Below are 23683 nucleotides of genomic sequence, written 5' to 3'. Positions count from 1 at the left end.
GCAGTGCCATCTTGGCGGGCTGCAACCTCCGCCTCCTGGGTTCAAGCATTTCTCCTGCCTCAGCCTCCCGAGCAGCTGGGATTACAGGCATGCACCACCATGCCAGGCTGATTTTTATATTTTTAGTAGTGACGGGGTTTCACCATGTTGGCCAGGCTGTTTTCGAACTCTGGACCTCAGGTCATCTACCTGCTTTGGCCTCCCAAAGCGCTGGGATTACAGGTGCGAGCCACTGTGCCTGGCCTGTGCACAGATTTTGACCTGTTTTGTGTAGGTACAACTGGAAGTGCCTTGCCTCAGTCCATATAAAGCTTCTCTGACACCAGAAGCCTTGGATTCTTGAACACATATGAACAACCTGCCTGTGTGGGTGAGTTTATGACCCATGGGGCAGACCTTGACCAATATGGCATAGAAATGGACAGGAAATGCTCCACCCTTGCATCCTTCCCGAGAGTGATTTGGAGATACAGTATAGTCCATAAGTTTTCTCAGAAGGTCCTGTGGATCCAGGAACCAGTTGCATCCAGGAGTGGCCACTTCTGTATTGCATCGTTGTATTGGCTGCCCCTCCTTCTGTATCCATTCTTGTCTCTCTTGCCCCTTCCTGTCCCCTACTCCTGCAATTATAGCTTTTGTAAACCACGGATGCATTAGTCTTTGTCTCAGGCTGTTATTTTTGGTGTTTCTTAGACTAAAAAATTCATTAGAAAAAGTGTTTAAAAATTATTTCTGATCATTTGTATGTTGTGGTTTCCATGAACTATTTATTTTTGCTTAAACCACAGAAAATCTACTAGAGAATAGACCTTCGGAATTTTAAAAACATCTGCTGAAAACAACTATACTCCGTTCATTTTTAGTTATTTTGCTTTAAAAATTGACTTCGAATCTTCTATTTCTTCCTTTAATAACATTAAATATTTCTTCTTTAGAAAAGAAATCCCATTAACTCAGCAAAAAGATACAGAGAATTGACTTGTATGTCAATTGTTTCACTTTAATTTGAGATAATATAAAATTATTACTCATTTACTTAGACTGTCATTTAAAATGTAAAGTTGATTTAACCATTGATATTGAATTATTGTTACTCTTACAGAAGTAAAGTACAAAGAATCAAATCCTATGACACATTCACATACTCAACTCGGAATAAACCATGGCTTTGGTGTAAATTCATTATGATAAATATTTTAAAATAAGTAATGTAGGAAGGAAATAGCATTTAAGTTCATAAACCAACAATTCATGTAATAGTCGTAAACTTTGAAGCACTGTATTTACCGACAATTTCATTTGCTATGTGAGATTTTCAATATGCTTCTAAATTAGAAATTCTGTACACTTTATGGATAAAGAATAGCTTCCCTAATCTTTGGCCACTAGAGGTCATGGCAGCTCCATATAAGAAGCCTAGGATGGGGGAGGGGTTGACTACCAAATGGTTTGTTTTCAGACTTCAGCTGCTCTGTTGCACAGAAGTGTACGGTTCTGTAGCTTATAAAACCAGCCATTTTACAAAATTCAGGACTACCTCCAGCCAGTGTAAAAATCCAACTAATTTTGGATTTTTTATGTGGTGATGTATATGTTAATAAAGCAAATGGTTGAAAACAATTTAAAACGAATTCTGCTTTTTGACAATGTTGTCATTGCTTTGTACTTACTCTACCTCCTTTATAACAAATAAAACCAACCAACTAAATGACTCAGGGAGCATCGAGAGTGATAGCAAAAGGAAGGTTCTAAAAACCAGCTGGTTTTACATTTTACCATTAGCTGGTAAGACTCATCAGCTAATGAGCAAAGAAAGATAATTTATAGCATTTAAATAGCTGAAAAGAAATCATGATCTTCTTATTAGATGATGAACTTATTTTCCTTATTTTATGTTGAAAAAATGTGGTGAATAACTGGGCATAGCTCTTTGGCAATCCATACCTGAGTGCAAAGGCAAGACAGGGTAAGGTGGTGGTTAAGAACATAGGCTTTGGGGTCCCAAAGCCTAAGGTTTGAGATGTGGATTTTCCCCTACATGTTACGTGATGTTTTATTGCTTCATCTCTAAAGAAGAATAGTCGATAATATTTATCTTTAAGGGTTGTTTTAAGGTTCAAATAGGTTTGTGAATATAAAGTTCTTAGCACAGTGTTCTCAGCATTGTAAGCAATCAATAAATAGCTACTCTCACTATAAAGATGAAATTTCATATCAAACACTTTAAAATGAAAAGCCCAATACTTCAAAATGCAAACAGAGGATAAGCTTTAATTAGTTTTCTAGCAAAATAAAGTTCTGAAATAAAGGATAGCATAAATAACCCTCTAAAGTAAAGCCATCATGGACTTGAGACTGTGTCCATGGAAAGGAGTTGCTTACTGCAGTGATCATTGCTAATATCTACAATGTCAATTCCCCCATTTTTATTATTTTGGTTTCTTATAGTGATAACAGTGTCCAGAAAGGCTGCTGATTTCTGATTTCCTACATTCCACCTGAAGGTTGGCGGTCTCATTTAGATGGCCCTTAATTGTGCTGGGTCCACCCGTTTCCTCTCAGTCTGACAGTTAAGCGTTTAATGTAGAAAGGGCAGCAGGGCATAATCCCAAGACCATGCCTCACATTCCAGAGAGTCTGAACCAGAGACGATTCCATGACACCTTCTTAATATGCATAAAATAATGTGATATTGGAGGTGCCAGGGCAGCAGACATCTGTCTTTAAATGTGCTCTTCCAAAAAATTGATGTATATGATACCCAGAAAAAAAACCTCGTATTTATTTGTGCATATGTGAATAGTAACCTGAAATACTTTCATGTTTTAAAAGTGTTTCAGCACATAATATTAACGTGATTGTATTTTCAGAGGGATGAAAGGGACAAATGAAACAACGGGGTGGATATGGTGTGACTCTGGAGGGAAGGACAAGATCAGGGAAAAGTGGTGGAGAGACTTTGCCATCCATTAGTATGGCTTTGTCAGCTTCAGTAGGATTTAACACGTTGTTCTCCTACTTGCTAGAGTTTTTAGAAAACTTTGGTGTAAAATCTCAACAAAAAGACTGAAGATGGGATATAAAAAAGGAAAGTCTGGTGAGTAAAATGATTTACTTCAGTAAATCCCCAAATCCTACCACAAGTGGAATGATCATTTCAAATACTATAAGGGAGAAAATGAATCAGCCGTGTACTAACAATTACAGAATGAGACAATGATTCATATGAAAGGCAGCATAATTACTGTGAATATCATATTAGGTTTCAAAATGAGGGAAGAACATTTTAGTACTTTCTTGGCTAACGCTAAACATAATTGATTTATGATTAACATGAGGGTCCAGCTTATCTGGCAAATATATTGTATTTCATGTAGAAATGAGCTTAAAGGCATTTTTTTTTTTTTTTTTTTTTTTGCATTTCTGTGTGAAACCTAATATTCGCATACCAGGGAAGCGTGGAGGAACAGTGGCTGGAGCCACTGATGGACAGAAGCTGAGCATTAGGCATGCCAGAGCACAGCCCATCTGCCACACCGCAGTGGCAAGATCCACGCTGTGCCTCAGTTTGAAACAACGATAGGCAATGGCTTATTTATTCATGTATCTATTGATTTAAAATAAAAATTGGATTTATTGGAAAGAATAATATCTTTCCCCAGGCGATGCTGAGAAAATTTCTCAAGTCCTACTTCATAGGGAAACAGTGCATTCCATTCTAGTCCACAGCACACCCCAAACACCCTTCTGAAGTTATGGTTGCACTATGAGCATCAATACTGTGTTTTAAGGTTTGGGAGAAATCATGTTGAGATTTCTCTGAACATAAGAAAAATTACCATGTTCTGTTAGGTTCCTTGAGTCATTGTACTGAAGTGACTATAGTCACTTAGTTAAGCAGAATTTATTTACTACTCTGTTTATTTGAGGTAAGGTAGGGTAGTGTTAAGATCATAAACCCAGTCAAACTTCCAGGGTTTGAATCCAGTTTCAGCAAAGTGTAAGCTGTGTGCTTTGGGAGAGTTGTTTAATCTATTTCTCAGTTTGCTTATCTTTAAAATGGGTGGTACCTGCCTTCTTGGTCGGCTATGATGATTAAATTAATACTTGCAAAGAGCATGGCACAGTGCTATTTGCTAAATAGACATTACACATTTGGGTCTTTTCAATAACTCCATGAAGAAAGCAAGAAATATAAAAGCAGAGGAGTTTTGCAATTGAAAAGACCTTAGAGTTTATCTGGTTCAAATCTCTTATTTTAAAGATGAAAAAGCACTTGAAGTGTTATCACTTAATAAAATAATAAAACTATTTAGAATCAAAATACCCAAAATACCTGAAATGAGATAGAAGTTTATTTCTTTTCTGTACGAGAGAAACACAGATAAGAGAGTCTAGGACTTTTATGGGGACTCTATGGTCAGCAGAGACCTGGGCTCCTTCTGCTGTTCTATTCCGCCATTCTATGAATAGCTTTCATTCTCAGGGTTACCTCTTGGTCCAAAATGGCTGTTGGAAATTCTGTCCTCCTGTCAGCATTCTGGAATGCAGGTAGGAGGAAGGGAGAAATGACAAACAGGTGTTTTTTTTTTGTTGTTTGTTTTATTTTTGTTTTTTAAATGTGAGTTAGTGTTCTTTCAACAATCTTCTAGGATGCCCCATGTCACCTTTGACTTTATCTTATCAGCCAGAACTTGGACACATGTCATGCCTAGCTACAAGGGAGAATGACAAATGCTTTCAACTAATTGGCAATTAAAATTGTGGGTTTTCCCATTGAGAAAAAAGGAGTAATAAATATGGGATGGTAATTGATACTGTTTGTCTGTGTCCGCACCCAAATCTCATCTTGAATCGTAGCTCCCATAATTCCCACATGTTGTGGAAGGGACCCAGTGGGAGATAATTGAATTATGGGGACAGTTTCCCTCATACTGTTCTAGTGAACAAGTCTCAAGAGATCTGATGGTTTTATAAGAGGAAACCCCTTTCACTTGGTTCTCATTCTTTCTCTTGTTTGCCACCATGTAAGATGTGTCTTTTGCCTTCCACCATGATTGCGAGGCTTCCCCAGCCAGGTGGAACTGTGAGTCCATTAAACCTCTTTTACTTTTATTTTTAGTTTTATTTTGTAAATTACCCAGTCTCTCTCAGTGGAGTGAAAACAGACTAATACAGTAATTAACTATTTCTGCTACCAGTAGGAGTTCATTTTTCCATCTTTTTTCCTCTTCACATTTTTTTTTCTCTTGCCATGAATCCAAAAGAGCAGCCTTGGACTAAGACAAACCACACATTCATGTAGGAGAAAAGAAAATTTCTCTTTCTAAAAAGATGTTGCATCATATATTAGGATATTGTTGCAAGAAACAAGTCAATTCACTCTGGACTAGTAGGAAAAAAGAAATCTGTTATAAATTACAATGATGTTTAATTAAAATCAAACAAAAGAATGAAGAAATTCTAAGAAAGGCCAGAAATTGAGAACATACTGGAAATACAGGCAGTGTTTTCTTTCAATTTCTTGTTATTGTTTCTTTCTGCATGTGATTCTTTTTCTTTTAAGATCTGTTTCCTCTGTGCCCAAGGTTAAATTGCCAGTGGGGAACAAATTGAGATTTATACCTAGATCTTCTAACTCACACTGTTATATTCATTATTTTACAGTTCTGTACCTCCTCCATTGACAGATAGCAAGAGGGTCTCTTTTCCTTACCGATTCACTGTCATATGTATCTGACCACAATAACTGCCTGTTTGGATCACAGTCTTCAAATCTGACATTCAGAAATTCTTCAAATTCTGACATTCAGAAATGCTTATAGGGTCCATAATACTGCTTGGCATTGCACACTAAGCAATATTGTTCTTGCTCAGGTTCTTCTCAAGCAATGTATCTTCATTGATATTAAATGTTTCCACTGCCACATCACACTGATGACTCCCAAACATACATTTCCATTTTAGACCTCCCTCCTGAATTCATGGTCCTTATTTTTGTATGATTATTGGTCATTTTTCATTTGAGTGTTTCTTAGTATCCATAGTACCTTCAAATTCAACACATCCATAATCTCATCTTGAATTCTCTGGTTTGAACTGTATCAGTCCAAGCATCCAATAATCTTCCTGCCTCTTTACTTCTGCTGTCAGTTAATTACAGAGTCCTTCAGAATCTGTTACCTAAAGCTCTTATTTCTTATGTGTATTGCCTTAATACCCTTGTAATCTTGTTTTTGTACAATCTCAGCTGCCTTCTAAATCTTCTCCCAGTCTTCAGTCTTGTCTATCCTCTGCATTGTCTCAAGAGTAATCTTTTAACTCTCTATATATGATTATGTCACTTCCCTACTTAAATTTCATCAACATTTTCCATTTACCTGTAGAACAATGGCCAAATGTCTTGCTGGCCATGTAAGGCTATTTATTATCTGATTTCTTCATACCTAGCCAATCTCATATGGGTCTTGTAGAACTATCTGCAGTTCCCTAAATGAAACAACAAAGTTCACACTTCTGTGATATTGCACATGATTTTTATTTCCCTTCACCTTAAACACCCTTACTCTTCTCAGTCCTCTTAGTTAACTTCTACTCACCTTATGAAACTCAGTTCAAACATCAGTTCTTCTCTGAAGGCTTCTCTGATCAGCACGCTGTCTCATCTCTTCATACTTTCCTCTATTTTCCCTTCAGAAGTTAGTTTCTTTCCTTTGCTGGGTCACATAGCATGGATATTTAAAAAGTCAGAGGAACAGACTAAAGCAGATGCTACAGTTTTCTTTCAATGTCTGGTTATTCCTTGAGTAGTAAAAGGATTTAGTCAGGGCATATGGTTGCCCTACTGAGAGCTACACTTTCCAACCTGTCTAAGCAGTATGGCCATGTGACTGAATTCTCTGCCAGTGGTTTGTGCACAGAACAGTGTGAGCAATTTCTGGAACATGTGATTTAAATAAAAGGTATGCACTTGCCTTATCCCTTTCCCCTTCCTGCTGACAGGAATGTGGGTACAATGAGCCTTTCTTGGTGAAATAATTTTATTTTTTCGTGAGCACAGACTATTTTTTTTTCCAATTTTTATTTTAAGTTCAGGGACACATGTGCAGGATATGCAGGTTCATTTCATAGGTAAATGTGTGCCATGGTGGTTTGCTGCACAGATCATCCCATCCCCTAGGTATTAAGCCCAGTATCCACGAACAATTCTTCCTGATGAATGAGTCATTTTTGACAATAAAGATGTATATAACACACCAGGATGGCAGACCAGCAGGGCAGAAGAGGCCTTGGTCCCTGATACTATGGGTTATCGTATGTGCCCTGGACTGCTTACAGTGAGACTGCTGTGTGATAAAGATACTCTTCTTTATTGCTTAAGCCCCTGTTATTATTATTATTTTGTTTTACTTTAAGTTCTGGGATACAGGTGCAGAATGTGCAGGTTTGTTACAAAGGTATACATGTGCCATGGTGGTTTGCTGCACCCATCAACCCATCATGTAGATGCATTACTTATTTGTCCTAATTGCTCTCCCTCCCCTTGCCTCACACCCCCCGACAGGCCTTGGTGTTTGATGTTCCCTTCCCTGTGTCCATGTTTTCTCATTGTTCAACTCCCACTTATGAGTGAGAACATGCAGTATTTTGTTTTCTGTTCCTGTGTTAGTTTGCTGAGAATGATGGTTTCCAGCTTCATCCATGTCCCTACAAAGGACATGAACTCATCCTTTTTTATGGCTACATAGTATTCGGTGGTGTATATGTGCCACATTTTCTTTATCCAGTCTATCGTTGATGGGCATTTGGGTTGGTTCCAAGTCTTTGCTATTGTGAACAGTGCTGCAATAAACATACATGTGCATGTGTCTTTATAATAGAATGATTTATAATCCTTTGGATATATACCCCGTAATGGTATTGCTGGGTCAAATGGTATTTCTGGTTCTGGATCCTTCAGGAATCGCCACACTGTCTTCCACGATGGTTGAACTAATTTATGCTCCCACCAACAGTGTAAAAGTGTGCCTATTTCTCCACATGCTCTCCAGCATCTGTTGTTTCCTGACTTTTTAGTAATTGCCATTCTAACTTGCATGAGATAGTATCTCATTGTGGTTTTGATTTGCATTTCTCTAATGACCAGTGATGATGATAAGCCCCTGTTATTTAAGATATTAGTATCCTAATACAAATATTATGATATAGCAGGTCCTGTAGCCTAGCTAACATACCTGCTCCACTGTGAGACTATAAAAGGAGTTCATATTTATCTTTGTACACCTAACACCTAATGCAGAGCCTAAAACACAGTGCACCATCAGGAAAATGTTTAGAGCAGAGATATGGTTGTAAATGGATACAAGTTACAACTTAACTGTGAAAAAAAAATAACATTCTTTGTTTCCCTATAATTAACATAAGCTTACTCAAGTCCTCATTTTCTGTTGATGAGGACCAACTCATTATTGTCAATTTAAAGTAACTAGCACTTGCAGTTAAACTTTAAGTCTCTTTTGGGTAACAACTTAGTTAATTATGATTCTGCAATCCTGACCATCCTGGCGGGTGGTGATGGTGCTTGTCTTGTGTTTCTTTCTGGCATGGGGAGCCAGCCACCTGTCCTGCTGGGCCTCCTGGCTCCAACCCAGGTGTCACTGATTTCTCCTGGTCTTGGGCATTGGCCTCTGTCCCTGCTGCTGAATCTATACTTTATCTTGGCCTCTAGTTCTTATCCCCACTGCACAGCCTTTTTGGGGTTTTCAATCCCAGTCTTGTCTGACTTCCTCTAAAATTGCGAGGAAACCTGACTGCTGCATCCACATCATCTGGAGTGCTGGGGCTCTCTGACGAAGCTCTCAGGTCCATCTGCCTAGTCACCCCTTTCAGCCACTGCCATTTCAGGCACCATGTGGGATGGAGGACTTCTCTACTCAACTTCTGAGTTATACTCCTAATAGCCAGGCAATTATCCTTCTGGGATCTCTCTCTTCAAACTTATCTGGGATTGATCCCAGAACAGAAAGATCATTGAGAAGGAATCTGAGACGTTATCTCAGATTTTCATCAGTATATCCAGAGATGTCTCCTTCCCTCCAGTAATTCCTCCCAATCATTACTTAGCCCAGAGAGATGGAGCACGAGGCCTTTTTCTCAGGCATAGTCTCTATTTAGACTCTAATAAGTCACCCTCGATTCTTCCTTCCTCACCACTGGCTGACATATAATCTCCTTTGTGTTTGGAGAAATTGCTTGTCTTTCATGATGCAGTTTTCCTTAGTCTAAGGCTTATGGCATACACTTCAGGATATCAGTCTTCCAGACTTCGGCTCTTTATATGCAAAACTAAGCTTTTTGTGATTTGTGATGCCTTTTTCTCTCTTAAAACCCTCTTTCCTGGTTTTTAAGGCAACTGGCTCCAAGACAAACTGAAAAAAAAAATGAGTTCAGAGCCTCAGTTAACTTTGCCATTCTCTTTTCCTTTCCCAAGATAAAGAAGGTCATTGCCAAAGAGAAGTGTTGCTAAAGAAACTTTCTGTTATTACTGCAAAATTCCTCCCACCTTCATTACAGCGGTTGTAACAGATTGATTCATACAAAGAAGTTGGTTTTTATATACAAAACAGCATGATATTATATTTGCATGTGAAAGATAAAAACACTTCCCACAAAACCTTTGTTTTCCCATCTTCCTCAATAGCCCAAACAGGCTGGAAAAGCAAAAGAAGACCAGAAACAATACTATGAGTTCACCAAACTATTTTATTTTTCTCCTGCGCACACAGGAAGACATATATTTCCCAGTAGCTTCTGGAGTGTAGGTGGACTGTGTCACTGAGCTCTACAGATGAAAAGTGAGTGGAAGTGATGTATACCACTTCCAGGTGTGGCCATTAAAAGTCTCTGTGTGATCTTTGCTCCTGCAACCACATGGCAGGAACAGAAGGCCTTCGAGATGGTGGAACACACAATGGAAAGAGTCTGAATCCTGAGTTGATCACTTGGAGGAGTTGTTCAGGAGATCTTTTGGCCAGGAACTTCAGCTCCGGATTTCATATGTTGTATTATTGTATTAAGCCACTCTGACATTGGGGTTGTTTATTACAAGTTAGTGTTGAATAATTTTTCTTCTAACTTAGAAAAATTAGTACTTTTGCTAAAATTACTTTAAAAAGAAAACAAGAATTAAAGGATTAAGAACTGCAATTAGAGAAAAGCTATTGAGAGGAAAGAAAGAGGGAAGTTGGAGTTGGGTAACTCTTAACTGGGATCCATGGCAGGGATGATCAGAAGAGAGAGGTTCTTGGAGGTGTTAAGGGCTATAGAAATTTCAAGAACTAAGATGGCTAATATTTAGTTAAAATGGTTTTAGAATGTAATATTTGATACAGAGAAAAGAATATATAGTGATGTTAACTTTGAAGCATAATAACAAATCAAACACTTGTGAATCATTCCCAGCCTAAGAACCAGTACATTATCATTGTTGTTGAAACTCTAAGTATATGGATACATTTTAGAAACATGATAAAGTAAGGCAAGTCCCAGAAGATTATATACTAAGTGATAACATTTTTTGTGAAGCTCAAAACAGGCAAAATAAAATAATAAGGTATTTTTGGAAGCATACATGTTTAATTTTTAAGTTGCTATTAAACCTTCAGGGAAACTTTATTCGATTTTTGTTGGTATTCTGGGATTAATACCATGGTAGTCTCAGATATAGTAGAGAAAACTTACAACATGCATGAAAGTTAGAAAATTATGACAAAGCAGAAACTGGAGGACAGAGGTTATTATAATCAACATGATCTACCCACTTATCCTGAATCCCTAGAGATACAGAAAGATGGACCCTGAATTTCCTACCATAAGTGAAAGATTCAAATGAATAATTTAGAGGACTTGGGGGCATCCAGGGAGCTGGCACCTGGAATATAGTTGAATAAATTTAGCTCTTTTTTTATTTCATGCCATTGTCACAATTAAAAAAACAGGTTTTTACTTTTGATTTGTTTCCCTTAAGAAGCTACAAAGTTTCTGAGAAGGGTGAAGAAAGAATACTGTTGGTAAAAACAGTCTTTGAAAAACCCATATTTGAAGAAGTTGACAATTTTTAAACTATTGTTTAATGAAGATAACATTCATTGAATGCCTACTATATTGCAGTCACTGTGTAAAAGCTTTTGCTCTTCCTTCTCATTCTTGCCATATGTTTAAGGTCTTAACAGAAGCAATGCTTGACAAACAACTACAGTCATTCTTTTTTTAAATTGACAACGTGCTAATGGAGGACCTGAGATAACGTGGACTATTATCACTGAGTCTTTATCAGAATCTTTAGAACAGAGGGGCAGGCGCTCTTCCCAATGAAGAGTGACTTGGCACATTATAGCCAGGGTGCAAAGATGCAAAGACAGTCTTTCTAAGAAATTGGTTTTGTTGCTGCTCAGGGTTTTTTTTTTTTTTTTTTTTGGCTTACGCTGCCCTTACCTGCAAAGGAGAGAACTTATAATTTAACAGAGAAGGGCCCAGGCTGGCATGAAGGGGTAGCCCACTTCTGTCCATAGCTTGTTGTGTTATCTTGGTCATGTCACTCCATTTTTTGAAGTCTCTGTTTCTTCATCTGTTAAGTGAAGAATACTAATACTGATCATAGTATATTTTGTAAAAATAAAATAAATAGATATGAATAAACTTTATCAACTCTAACATACTCTACAAATATAAGAGCCTCACAATTAGAAAGCTGCAGAAGGATTACACTGAGTGAGACATAAACTGGACTCCAAGGCCTTTGAAGTCATGAAGTCATTTCCAGGTCTAATTTTTGTTCATTCGTTAAACTAATATTTATTGAGCATCTACTAAGCCAAGTGTTGTTCTAGTCACTTCGGATACATCTTTAAGAAAGCAGCCACAGATTCAGTTCGATGAGTCTTTATCTTATAATCTTTGCATAGATTTAATTCTAGAAAATGCTCATGGAATCCTGAAACCTTGATATAAACCTATGAAAATTATGTTGTAAAGAGAAATAGTATAAAATATTTAGCCATTAGAATATGCTCTTAGAAAAATATCTTATTAACTGTGTTGACCTCATATTAATGTAGCTTTCCTGAAGTGCTCTCTTACTGTGAAAAATTTCCAAATCCCTTTGTTTATCAAGAAAGTTATAGGAAAGCTGACCAGGATAAGGTACCCTGTTGAGATAGATGTTGTGTGTATGTCTCTTTAAGGATGAATGAATCAATGACTCCTCTGAACGAGCTTGAGACATGCCGAAGAAAACCCATTTTGGGACCTCACTTTAAATCTAGTTCCATTTTTGGATAATATTTTAACCTGTCCCTTTGTCTTTTTCTGTTTCGTTTCCTTAAGCTATTTCCTGATTGAGAACTTTGATGTGTGCGGCCTGACTTCATAAAACTTTAGCGACGGTTCTTCCATTCTATTATTTTCTGAGAATTTCCTTCAAATCTCACAGAAGATATTCTAGCCTTTGAGGCTGACATTGACTCTCATTCTTTATGAGAATTTGAATTGCATTCTTTATAAATTTGCTTCTGGCCAAATTTTAAATACACTTTGACTTTTCAGATGTTCTGGAAGAGGACGTCTGCAATCCCGCCCTGTGCGGCTCTGCTGGTGATGTGCTACACTCTGTCACACACCAGCCTTTTTCAAACCTAGTTGTATTGGTAAATAGCACTCATGAAATTCTACCGTTTCCAAGACTTTAGGTCCTGTCCTCATTTAGTCCTTTGGGAAAGTCTTTTGAATAGAGGAAAAGGCAGATTAGCCCTACTGATTTTGGTCAGGTATATGGTGTACATCCTAGGAAATTTTTTTTTTCCCTATCCAAACACTACCTATTGATAAAACTACTTAGCATGTTGCAACCTATGTGTACTTCTTACTGGAGTGTGGGCAGATTCCTTAGATGTCTGGAACTAACTTAAAAATCTTGATTTCACATAATCTAAGCATCCTTCACTGATGTAGTAATTTTCACAGACTAGCAGACAGCCTTTTGTGGCTCCTGTGATCCCCATGCCTTTGTGTAGTCCCCTGTCCCCTCTCCTTGAGTGTGGGCAGGAGCTGGGATTTGCCTCTAGCCATGTAGAATATAGCACAGGTGACAAGCTGTCTGTGATTATCTGTATGTGCTCATAAGCATAAGATGTTACATAAGATTGTAATGCTTGTCTGACAAGGAGATTCCCTCTCTTTTGTTAAATTTGATGAAGTAAGCGGCCATGTTGTAAGCTGCCCGTGTAGAGGGTCATGTGTCAGAAACTGAGGTTGACATCTGGCCAACAGGCAGCAGGAAATGAGGAGCCCCTGACCCAAATACCTGTAAGGAACTGAATTTTGCCAGTAACTGTGTGAGCTTGGAAGTGGGTCTTTCCTCAGCCAAGCCTCACATAAGACCACAGCCCTGGCTGAAAATGTTGATTTCCGTCTTGTGAGACCCTGAGCAGAGGATCTAGCTAAGCTGTCTACAGAAACTGCATCTACAGATCTACAGAAACTGTGAGATAATAAGTGTGTGTTGTTTTAAACTGCTAAGTTTATGGTAAATTTTTATGCAGCAATAGATAACTAAGAAAGAGACTAAAGCTTTGAGACTGACAATGATCTGACAGATCTCCAACCACAGGAAAAACAGGATTGGCAGTTGCCTAGGAATCATCTAACTAGGTGGATATTTTATGAGTCAATTAGGAAATCTTGGACAAACAGCCTTAAACTACATAAGAACTACATAGAACTACATAAGAACTACACAGAATGATCTAACATTGCTAAATGTCAGTCTATGTGATAAACACAGGAGAAAATAGTCACTACTTCTCATGGCATTCAGGGAGGTATGAAAACAGGCAAAACTTTACTAGGCCTCAAATAATGGTTAGAAATTGCTTCAGTGGTCAAAGTTGTGGGAGAAAGGTGTCTTTCATTCAGGATAAATAGCATAAACAAAGGTGACAGATGAAGCAATGTATTTGAGAGAAAAATGATCAAAATGTCTGGATGATCCAGAAGTTTCAGGAATGGGATAGTGTGGGATAGTGTGAGGAGCACAGTAGTCAAGGAATAGGGAGATTATCTTGTAGAATACTCTCCCTTCCCTTCCCTTCCTCTTTTCTTTTCTTTTCTTTCCTTTTCTTGAGATGGATTCTCACTCTATCACCCAGGCTGGAGTGCAGTGGTCCGATCTCAGCTCAATGCAGCCTCCACCTCCTGGGTTCAAGTGATTCTCCTGCCTCAGCCTCCCAAGAAGCTGGGATTACAGGCATGTGCCACCATGCTCAGCTAATTTTTTGTATTTTTAGTAGAGATGGGGTTTCACCATGTTGGCCAGGCTGGTCTTGAACTCCTTACCTCAGGTGGTCTGCCCATTTCGGCCTCCCAAAGTGCTAGGATTACAGGCTGGCTGTGGAACACTTTTTTTTTTTTTTTTTTTGAGATGGAGTTTCACTCTGTTGCCAGGCTGGAGTGCAGCAGTGGCACAATCACAGCTCACTACAAGCTCTGCCTCCTAGGTTTAAGTGATTCTCCTGCCTCAGCCTCCTGAGTAGCTGGGACTACAGGCGCGTGCCACCACGCCCAGCTAGTTTTCGTATTTTTAGTAGAGACTGCGTTTCGTCAAGTTGGCCAGGATGGTCTTGGTCTTTTGACCTCGTGATCTGTCCTCCTCGGCCTCCTAAAGTGCTGGGATTACAGGCATGAGCCACCGCACTGGCCTGAACACTTTTAATACAGAATAAGAAGTCTAAAGTCTATCCTTTCAGCCTGTGGTATCTGCTCCCTTTCCTACCCTAACCCAAGTAACTGCTTTCGTCTGTTTTGTGTATTGTGTTATTTTCAATATTTCATTTAAACAAAGGGTTCCACGGCTAAAAACAATATGTGAACTTACTCTGGAAATGTGGAGCCTCTTATTTCTTTTGAGCAGAGTTGTTATTAAATTTCTATTCTACAATTCATCTGGCTATACTTTTCAAGTGGCATTGAAAGAAGGATAAATTGAAGTTATGGGGGACCAATTATAAGGTTATTGCAGTTATTTACTCTCTGAAATGGGTTCGTTGATGTAGGCAAAACAGGATTTTGCAATAGGATTTAGGGATTTAATTGTGCTTAGACCAGAGCCTTGCACACTTGAGACTCTCAATAAATGTACGTTGAATTGTAGAGATTTAACAATAGGACTCAAATCCAGACAAAACAAAAAATTGCTAGAGAAAATATTGTCGATGAACCACATTAAAAAATACCACTCTTGGAGGGGAAAGTTGAATGGAAATATTCCATAAAGATAACAAGAGATAGTATTTTGGTCATTATGTTGAAAACTATCATTAGAAGTTTGATATTATAACATCAGCTTTTGCTAAGAAACAAATTATTTTACTATATGAATTTCCTGAATGAATTTTCTTGCAATAAATAATAAACTCTTTGATCTGCTTTACTGAATAAAATCTGCAAAGTTCTACGTTATATATTGTTATTTTGAAAGTCAAAGGGAACAAAATTATGCTTATTTGAAGTTTCCTAATGCTCATTAAGACTAACAAAGCAAGGCTGAAAAACCAAGAGAAACAGACACATCACCAAATTAATAACCTTCACAAAATGATAGCCATCAATTATTTCTTTGTTTAAGAAAAGGAATGAAGTTTTTAAAGATAGTACCTTAAAAATAAAACATATATTCTAGGAGTATTCAATATGAATAAGGAATATTTTAAACCAGAATCTCTTTAGCCTTCTTAATTAAAGTATTCCAGTTATCTTTTAAAGAGATTTAGAATACATAGGGAATTTTTTTCTTATTTTCATTAGCTCTAATTAGTAACAACACCAAGTTTATAAAGTAAATACATCAATACCAGCTTCTTGAAAATAACTTTGTCTTTCCTGGAACTTGGAATAGTGCTCAGATCCTCATAACACTCAATGCATTTGACTGACTGATGTTTGAAAACACAAATAGATGCCAGTTATGGTTGATACAATTTCTCTTATTTGTGGAGTATGATGGTAATCTCTGCAGTCTAATTCTCAGTTTATTTCCTCTCAAACATTTTATAAAATGCATCTCAGAAATAATTAGAATATGGTTTAAGGAAAAAAAAATCTTAATCTAACTTTTTTTCCTATATTTTCTTTCACAGTGTCTTCAGAAAAAAATCTGTAAATGCATAGGCTTTTTTTCTATTAATTATCCAGCAGTTTTTGAATTTGGGTGACTCCTGGCTTATATCTGCTTAATAGTGATTGCTTTCCCAAGAGGCTAAGAATATGAAAATTTTACAACCCAGTAGAGGAAAAGTGTCAAGGCTATAAAGACATCTTCTGAGTCCTATTATGTGAGAGAAAACAAATATTTCATATAAAATACATGATCTTTTTCCTTTAAAAAACAACGTTTAAAATGTACTTTTTCCTTCCTTTGCTAAAAATACACACTAGCAAAGAGTAGTAAAGGAAAATAATGAAATGCTGGAAAGATCGGTGTATCCTGATGATAAGGAAGATGAGGTATTTGGACCAAAGGACTGTATATCTTACTTTTGATGCCTAAACTTAAATGACTAAAAGTCATTATCTTTCAAAACTTTGAAACATGTATGAAGGCATGCACATATAATTATTGTGGTTGAATGTTATTTTTGTTCTTACTCAACTTTCTTTTTAGTGTAGCCCTCCTATTTTACAAAACTGACAATGTTGACAAGATCATCTTTATGGGTATTTCACTTGATATGTGGGAAATTGATCTGCAATTCAGAAAGTCAGTAGGAAAGTCTGGAAGCCAATAAATCCTTTAGAAATCTCAAGGTGACTGAGTACAAAAAAATATTAGATAAAATCCAGCAATGACGGATAAGAGATCCAGGCTATTTTGGGCTTTACATCAGGCAAGCAGGGACCAGATAGCTCGCATCCATAGGGTGGAGAGACCATAACTGGAGATCACTTTGCAGTTGTGTGAACTCATAGAAAAGAAACATGGAGGAAATCCAGAAAGGAGAAATAACAGTGATAAAGAGAACTAAAGCACTGATTGGTGAGGAGAGTAAAGCCGCTAAATGTCTTCAGTTGAGTGAAGATTAAATGCATATTTGTGAAGCCCAAATGAAGAGAGAACCTGTTTAGCTTAATATGCCCATAGTTAAGAAAGAGATGATTTTCAAGGAAAAGTTTCAAGGAACTTATTAGAAGATACCTCAACATTTTTTAACAGAAATATTAGTTTTGACAAAGCAGTAACTGTAAAAATGACTTATGACAATAAATATAAGAATATTTATTGAATTGCATTTCAATTTATATAAAATTTACATTATTTTATAAATCCTTGCTTTCATCATACTTGTCAGCCATAGACTGTTAGGAACTATTAAACAACATGTAATTATGGGGAAAAAAAGAAAAAGAGTCTTGAAGTTTCATTAGTTCTCAAACTTTTGGTCTCAGGACTTCTTTATACTTTTAAAAAATATCAAGGTTTTCAAAGAGTATTTGTTTTAATAAGTTATAGCCATTGCTATTTATCATATTTAAAATTAAGCCTATGACAATTTTGACATTTATTTATTACTTTATTAAAAATAATGATAATAAGCTCATTACATGTTAACATACAGAACATTTTTTTAAAATTTTACTTTCCGTTCCGGGATCCATGTGCAGGATGTGCCGGTTTGTTACACAGGTTTATGTGTGCTGTAGTGGTTCACTGTACCTACTGACCTTCTCTAGGTTCCCTCCCCTCACCCTTCACCCCACAACTGGCCCCGGTGTGTGTTGTTCCCCTCCCTGTGTCCATGTGTTCTAATTGAATAGAACATGATTTTAATGAAAAGTGACTATAGAGGAGAAGAGTGGCATTGTTTTACATGCTTACAAGTGTCTTTAATGTCTTGCTTAATAGAAGATAGCTGGGGTTCTACATTTACTTTATTGGGATACGTGTTTTTTTGGGTGAAGTATATGTAGAAAGTCCAGCTTCACACAGATGTAAATGGAAAAAGAGAGGAAATTTTTCTAGCTTTTTGGTATAACTGTGGATATTCTTTTTGATATACACTAATACCTAAGAAGTTGTAGTTTTTTATGGGTTGGTTGCACTGTGGAATCTGACACCACCCCAGTAAACTTTTAGGGCTCTGTAACATTAAAATTCATTTGTCTGTCTTGCATTTTTAATGGGTCTTTTATGATTTTGTAATGTTTATGCACTGGTCATTTGAAAAATATTTGTTCTGTGAGTTATTCCGATTTTCCTAAGGTTGACACATTTCATTATACAATATTGAAAATTCACATACATTAATATTACCACTGATCCATACAGAAGTTTTCAAGTTTTAGAAAGCTGTGAAGTTCACGGTTATGAATGAAAGTTTTTCAAACTTTGAAATTCTCCTGAAATTGAGTTTTATCATCGGCCACATATAAAGTCAGTTGTTTTCTTGAAGTGATAAGCTCACTTTGTTCATTTTCAAGAAAAATTTTTCCAACTCTCAATCTGAATAGCTTTAGTTTGTCTTTCAATCTTTTTTTAAAAAAGTAAAAATGGCGAGTTCAGCTTACAACTCAAAGAATTACACAGTGTTTTGTTGTTGTTGTTGTTGTTGTTGTTGTTTTTTCTGAGAGGGAGTCTCGCTCTGTTGCCAAGGCTGGAGTGCAGTGGCACGATCTCGGCTCATTGCAAGCTCTGCCTCCTGGGTTCACGCCATTCTCCTGACTCAGCCTCCCAAGTAGCTGGGACTACAGGCGCCCACCACCACATCTGGCTAATATTTTTGTATTTTTAGTAGAGACGGGGTTTCACTGTGTTAGCCAGGATGGTCTCGATCTCCTGACCTCGTGATCCACCCACCTTGGCCTCACAAAGTGCTGGGATTACAGGCCTAAGCCCCATGCCTGGTCCACACAGTGGTTTTTCTCAAATCATTGTCCTTTGGTGTGCAGCCAAAACACTCTGTGCATCTTTCCCATTTCATCACACAGAATATTAAAAATATTTGTACTCATGGGCCAAGAGTTAGTACAATTAAGTTTGCACTGACTCCTCAGATGCATTCCTGAGTGAAACTGGCTGGATTCTCTGGCTATTGTGAGTACATGGAGGTGAAGAGCATGAGGACTGCTAGTACGGTTTGGATTCATGCTAAAGCACCAACAATTTTACCCACTACAAGTGCAAACGTCAACATAATGTAAAAGTAAAATAATATCTTAGCATAATTGTGAAAATAGTTTGACCTTGTAGACTCCCCAAAAGTTCTCAGAGACTTTTAGTTTTGAGAAGCACAAATGTTGAAAGTGAATCACTAGGAGTTAGAGCAAAGGCTGTCACTCCTATTTTCACCATTTCGTTCCTAACCTAAATCCAAGTATCTTTTCTGTCCTTTTTTTTTCCTTTTCTTTTTTCTTTGTTTTTTTTTTTTTTTTTTGAGAGGGGGTTTTGCTTTGTTGCCCAGGCTGGAGTGCAGTGGCATGATCTCGGCTCACTGCAACCTCCACCTCCTGGGGTTCAAACGATTTTCCCACCTCAGCCTCCCCAGTAGCTGGGACTACAAGTGCACGCCACCATGCCTAGCTAATTTTTGTATTTTTAGTAGAAATGGAATTTCACCATGTTGGCCAGGCTGGTCTCGAATTCCTGACCTCAGTTGATCCACCTGCCTTTCCTGCCTTTGCCTCCCAAAGTGCTGTGATTACAGGCATGAGCCACCACATCTGGCCCCATGTATCTTTTCTGTATGAAAAATAGCATATATGGGCTCCTGGTTCAGAATGCAACCACACTTGAGAGCATACCATACCTTGCAAGGCATATTCTCACAATAGGGGCTGCAGTGGAGTCTTCTATAGCTCATTCTAGCACTAAGCCAGTAAACAAGCCCTGGAATGTGTAAGGAGGTATAAGTTACTCCAATTATTTTAGGAAAAGGCAGAAGGAAGATTTATGACACTAACTCAGGATGCTGTCATAGGCTTCTTCCTGCAGGTGTCCCAGCATCCTGGAAGAGGCTCTGGGTTTGGAAACCGAATTAGAGCTGACAATTGGATGAAAAGCTAAGACTTCTCAATGTGGTCATGCAAGTCAATTTTCTGTTCATTAGGTCAGATTGAGAAAATTTCCCCCAGTCCTAAATTTCCACAGATGTTATTGGACTGTTCATCTATTTCATCCCTAAGGATTCAAGAAGGTTTAGATGTTACTTCTTTAATCATTGTTTAGATACTACTTCTTTCATCATTGAAGGGTATACCAGCATGCTAAAGTACTACAAGTTGAGCATCCCTAATCCAAAAATCTCAAATTCAAAATGCTTCAGAATTTGAATTTTTTTCAGTGTCAACCGATTCCCCAAAGTGCAAAATTCCATATCTGATTTAATGTAATGGGTTGCAGTCAAAATGCAGGCCCACAACACACAGTTTATTCAGCCTCCCCAAAGGAAAAAAGACTCCCCTAGCCCCTTTTAGCTGCAATATATCTTTCCCAGGTACACCCATATTCCCCCATGCAAGCATGCCCACAAAGGGTAATAAAATGGCAGGTGTGTAGGCTGAATGCACCAACAGCAGGTTCTCCACAACACCCCACATGAGGTCAAGACCTACATTCATTACTGACTGTCATTTTCATTTATTCTGTGCTCTGTGGTGTAAATGTATTGTTGAAAATGTCAAAGAGGCCTGAAAAAACCCCTATGGGTAACATTGATAAGAAAAATGGCCAGGCGCAGTGGCTCACGCCTGTAATCCCAGCACTTTGGGAGGCCAAGGCGGGTGGGTCACAAGGTCAGGAGATCAAGACTATCCTGGCCAACATGGCTAAACCCCCGTCTCTACTCAAAATAAAAAAAATTAGCTGGAAGTGGTGGCGGGCGCCTATAATCCCAGCTACTCAGGAGGCTGAGGCAGGAGAATAGCTTGAACCCAGGAGGCAGAGACTGCAATGAGCCGAGATCACGCCACTGCACTCCAGCCTGGTGACAAAGCAAGACTCTGTCCCAAATGAAAAAAAAAGAAAAAGAAAAAGAAAACAGGAAGCATTTGTGTTTTTGTAGCACAAAAAGCCAAACTGCTGGAGAAACTGGATGGTGGTATAAGTGTGAAATGTCTTGCAGTAGAGTATGGTGTTGGAATGACCACCATATATGACCTGAAGCAACTGAGGATAAACTGTTAAGTTCTATCCTGAAAGTGATAAACACAAATTATGCATATGCAAATATTCCCAAACCTGAAAAAAAATCCCAAATCTGAAACACTTCTGGTCCCAAGTATTTTGTATAAAAGATACCCAAATATATGAGTTGTTCTCTCTAGGCTGGAGTTGAACACGGGAAAGGCTGCCATTGAAATGGACTTCTGATTTCACTGAGGATCACAGGATTCAGGAGTGGTGAGGCCCAGTTTTACCACTTAACAGAGGCCGAGTACCTGTGGTTGTCCCAATTAGCTGATAAATAGATGGTTGATAGAACTTTTAACCACAGAGATCTTTGGCAACACTGACTCTTTCCTTAGGTTCCTTCAGACTCTTTCCCTGAACCATCCCTAAAGGCCTGTTCTTTTTCTTCATCCTCCTCAATTGCTTTTGCAGTATATCCTTATTTTTGTTTGGAAGATGTTACAACTCAAATATGCAAAGAAATTTTGTACCTTAGTATTTTTGCAAGAATAGACAAGGGTATACTTTACAAATTAGCCCTATATTAAAAATCTATAGAATAGCATAGACCTCTCCAAATTTGTCACTTCAACCAAATGGTGAAATTGAGATCACTCATATATAGCCTAATACATGAAATAATTCGAGGTATGAACTTGAGGTATGAACTTAATCAGACTTTTTTTTTTCTCATGATGGTTTTTAAAGTCTAAGACAGAAGTTACAAACATTTCTTCCATAAAGTGCCAGATAGTAAATATTTTAAGCTTTGTGGGCCATATGATTTCTACTACAGCTGCTCAACTCTGCTGTCATAGTGGGAAAGCAGCCATAGATAGCCTGCAAAAGAATAGGTGGGCTATGTTTTAATAAAACTTTATTTACAAAGGCAGGCAGCATGCCGTAATTTGCTGATCCCTGCTGTAAGTTCATGCTTTACTTTCAGCATCTAGTAACTTCTATTCCATGTTTTTTTCACAAATCCATTTGGAAGATACACCCATATCCTCTAGTTATTCACTATCTGGTCTTGTATTTATATTCAAACTTTAGATTCCCATCTTTCACTACTGAAACTTTTAAAAAGGATATTATTATTTTTTATATAGTTATTGTTTATTGGTCATATCTAGTAATTTTTTTGCATATTTTCTGCCTTGATGCTCTCGCTATTTTAACAGCGGATATTAGGGCCAGAGTTAAGATTTGAGTAGACCACTTAGCAACACATGCTGGCCTATCAAAAAGAAAGTATGAGACTTGTTAGCAGATGTTCTTCAGAATTGCAAACAGCTGGTGTGATTATATGACATTACTGGTCTCTATCCTCCTACGGTCAACTACTGGGAAATTAGGGTTACCTGGGACCCATAACTAATGGGGCTCAGAGGGTATTCAGGTTACTCTGAGGGTATCCCTGAAGATGCCCAGAAAATATGAGAGGCATTGAACTGGCAAGATGGAATTCTCCATAGAGGGCAGGAAAGCTAGTGGTCCAAGCTAACACTCTCTAGGTGGAGAGTGAGGACTGGGGAAAGGTGGCAAAGTCTGGGAGAATAAACATGTTAATAAATCTCATTCCAATACCACAGTGAAATGCAGCTTACTTAAAGGAAGGCATCAATAAAGTACAACCTTAATTCCTAAGTAAAATTTGACTCCTGATTTAACATAATTTTTAAAGGATAAAATGCTTGTAGGTGTGATAATTTATTGAATTATTGAAAATATAATAATGAGAACTAATACTCCCAACACTGAATGTAATAATAATTTTTGCTAACTTCATTTCCTTTTTTTCATATATTAAATAGTACAGTTTAGTATGACTTGGAGAGCTTATTACAATTTTAAAGGGAAGCAGCTTAATATTTTTTTCTATTTCTCTTTCCTACTTGAATAGTTTTCTCTACCCATGACCCATCTTTAATGTGCACAATCCATGATGTAATAAAACAAACTGTCAAGAACAATTAGATCAAATTAAAACTATTCAGAAGAAAGTATTCATCACATGCTTGGCAAAGTTTGTGGCTTCATCCAAACTAAGTGTAAAACTAAAACAGAAGTCCTTGGTCTTTTACTGTTGATTTTCTACCATGCGACTATACAGATTTCAAAAGCTGTTTTTTTGATTGGAATTCTATCTTTCACACATATTGAATTAATTTTCTTAGCATTTTGCTGATTGTTCCACTACCTTTTAATTTAAAAGAGAAACCCAGAAAAATGTCACTTGCTTTGTTTTTAATTTTCAGAATACATTTTAACATTTCTTCCATTTTGTTATCCACCAGCATCACTGCTATTTTCTATCTAGTCTTCTATTCTCATGCAATTACCCTGGAGATGTTTCCAGGGACAAATCATGGCTGTTATGTATTTATGCATTGGAATTAAAGTATATAGGAAGAGCAAGACCTGAGACAATTCTTTGACTATTAGATTATGGTGTTTAAGTTTCTTTTT

At 37.5% G+C, this 23683-nt stretch overlaps 1 long non-coding RNA gene across 1 annotated transcript in view; it reads left to right on the top strand.

The window, feature by feature from the left end:
* Positions 1 to 12603: 12603 nt before the first annotated feature.
* LOC135970811 (uncharacterized) overlaps positions 12604 to 23683 on the top strand; it is a 199289-nt gene continuing 188209 nt past the window's right edge. The window contains exon 1 of the long non-coding RNA XR_010586660.1: positions 12604 to 12704. This is a non-coding gene — a long non-coding RNA (uncharacterized lncRNA). The remainder of the gene's footprint in view (positions 12705 to 23683) is intronic.

The sequence above is a fragment of the Macaca fascicularis genome, chromosome 5 (genome assembly GCF_037993035.2).
Source record: "Macaca fascicularis isolate 582-1 chromosome 5, T2T-MFA8v1.1".
In the NCBI taxonomy this organism is placed as follows: domain Eukaryota; kingdom Metazoa; phylum Chordata; class Mammalia; order Primates; family Cercopithecidae; genus Macaca; species Macaca fascicularis.
This window is presented reverse-complemented; position numbering and strand designations above follow the sequence as displayed.